This window comes from Lissotriton vulgaris, chromosome 10, assembly GCF_964263255.1.
Source record: "Lissotriton vulgaris chromosome 10, aLisVul1.2, whole genome shotgun sequence".
Classification (NCBI taxonomy): domain Eukaryota; kingdom Metazoa; phylum Chordata; class Amphibia; order Caudata; family Salamandridae; genus Lissotriton; species Lissotriton vulgaris.
In genome coordinates, this window is record NC_141698.1 from 287065384 (window position 1) to 287067995 (window position 2612).

At 48.1% G+C, this 2612-nt stretch overlaps 1 pseudogene; it reads right to left on the reverse strand.

The window, feature by feature from the left end:
- Positions 1-324: 324 nt before the first annotated feature.
- LOC147685142 (uncharacterized) lies at positions 325-2134 on the reverse strand (annotated as a pseudogene).
- Positions 2135-2612: the final 478 nt, after the last annotated feature.

The window sequence follows — 2612 nt, forward strand, 5'->3', positions numbered from 1 at the left end:
CTACATGCTTTCCAAAAAGATTTTCGCCGTCGAATGGCATGTCAACAATCTTCGCCTGCACCTCCGGACAAAAGGATGTTGCCTTTAGCCAACCCTGTCTCCGAAGTGAAACTGCTCCTGTCATCTGCCTGAAGGCCATAGAGGAAACATCCATGGCAACGTCAATGGATTCCGATGCCGACTTTGCCCCATCGCGGAGGATAGCAGCTGCCTCTTCTTTCTTATCCTCCGGTAGTGCAGACAGAATGGGTGCCAAATCCGACCACATTTGCCTGTTAAAACGGCTAATCAGGGCCATAGCATTGGCTGCTTTAATCGTAGAGGCTACCATGACCGCAAACCTCTTCCCGGCTCCATCCATCCAAGTCCTTCTTTGTCTGGCAGCACCATTGAAGTAGAAACCAGATTCTTTGAATTCCTCTGCACCGCCTGCGTCACCACCGACTCCGGTCTCGGGTGTCCTATCAGACAGGCCACAGCAGACTCTGGTGCTCTATATTTCTTTTCGATTCTAGGAACCGAAACCGCGATGGAAGCCGGTGTCTGTAAAATTTTTAGGCCCTCTTCCCAAATGTGAGGAATAATCGGGATTGAGCGGGCAGATTTCCTGGTGTCATCTTTGAAATCATATAAGAAACATTCAGTTTCTTTAACATCCATTTCCAAATCAAATCTCTTAGCTGCTTTTTCCATAATACCATGGAATCCTCCAATATCCTGAGGAGGAGAAGTGGTTGACGGCGGAGTAGGTGAAGGGGCCGACGGCAAAATGTACTCATTCCATTCCTGCCCCGTAGAATCTTGTATAAGGTCACCTTCCTCGGGTTGCTCATCATCATCAGTATCCGTCAGATCGTCCCTGATCGTTCTCACTGGTGGTGATCTCACAAACTGCTCATGAGGAGTAGATTGGGTCTTCGGAGGTTGCGTTGTAGTCGCCGGCGTAGATGACAGAGATGCATTTGCCTCTGGAAAACAACGATAATAGTCGTTAATCATGAACATCAGGTCAGAGACCAGAGAAACAGGTATGGAGACTGACTCTTCTCGCGACTCCTCTCGCGATTCTTCTTGTTGCTCATCATCCTCATTATAGTTACAAGTCTCCTGGAAAGATTCATATCTTGTAGATTGAGACTGAGCTCTCTCCTTAAAGAAAAAACACCTCCTCTTCATCTGTGTCCTGGCTCTTTATTCTAAGTTGGGAAGGGCTATAGGCCGCTCCTGACGACTCCTCCCCTTCTGAATCCTGTTCCAGCAAAGAAGATGGGGGTAGAGGCGAAATCTGCGTCCACAACGTGAATTCTGAAGCTTTACTTATGGTCGCCGAACCGGTCGACGACTGCAATGAGCGAATGGAGATCAAAGTCTTCGACTGTGGTGATTTAAATGCCTTTGCCGTTTAAATTACACTCTTCATCGACGGAGTCGTCGTCGACATAGCCCTCGTCGACGGAGCCGTCGTCACAAAAGCCATCGTCGACGGGACCGTCGTCGAGGGGGTCTCCGTCGACGGAGTCATTGACGACTTCGTCACTGATCCTTTCGTCGACGACGTCGTCGTCGACGGTTTCTTCGTCGACGGGATGATCAAACTCGTGGACGTAGCTGTCGTCGACGGTGTCTTAGTTCCTGTCGTCGACGCAGCTGCCGCCGTCGAAACAGTCGTCGTCGACGGTGAGGTCGTCGATGTGGCTGAAGACTTTACCACAGATATTGCAGCAGAAACCAGGGAGCTGGTCGACGGAGCAGACCCTGCCCCTTTCTGACCTGAAGGCTTCTTGAGGGGAGTAAGAGGGAGAGATGACACCTCCTTCCCCTTTGATTTAACCTTCTTAGGCTCCACCCTTTCCTCAGAATGTGAGGCCTTTCTCTTTTTAGGTGTTAAGTTAGTAGATTCCTCCCCGGAATCTGAATCTGATGCAGCCTTCTTCTTTTGAAGCCACAACAGCAGACGAGCCTCTCTGTCCCTCAGAGTTTTAGCAGAGAAGGTTCTACAATATTTACAATCCTTGGCCACATGCTTAGGATGAAGACAATATAAGCAGTCCTTGTGAGGATCTTCAGAGAAAAGCCTAGCCTTCCCACAGGATCTGCAAGGCCTGAAAAGACTCTTTTTAGAGCTTTCAGCCATTATGAAAGAAAGTAGGTACACACAATACCTTAATACAGATGATAAGATAGTTGAAAGTAAAAGGTCAATAGTTCACACAGGAACAGCAAGCTGAGCAGAGCTCAGGGAGACTCCTTTCTCACACAAAGGCGGTTGGAAATCTGAGGCAGGAAGATTCTGCTGGGGAGTGTGAGGGCAGGGCAGCAATGCTGATTGGCTGACTTTTGGACCAAACAATGAGGAGGTCTGGTTACCAAATACTACAGTCCCTATGGGCTTTTCTATGCAGTTTTCTTCTCTATGATACTGCTTTGTTCATTCTGTGACTGTGAGACTCCCACCATGACGACGGGGAAGATACAAGCATGTGAATCTATGAAAGATGTAATACTGGAGAAATGACCCTTACACTTACCCAGGTGAAAAACGTTATATTGAGCTCCCAATTATTGGTTGAGTCAAGCCACTATTATGAAGCAAGCCACTATTACATTTGTGC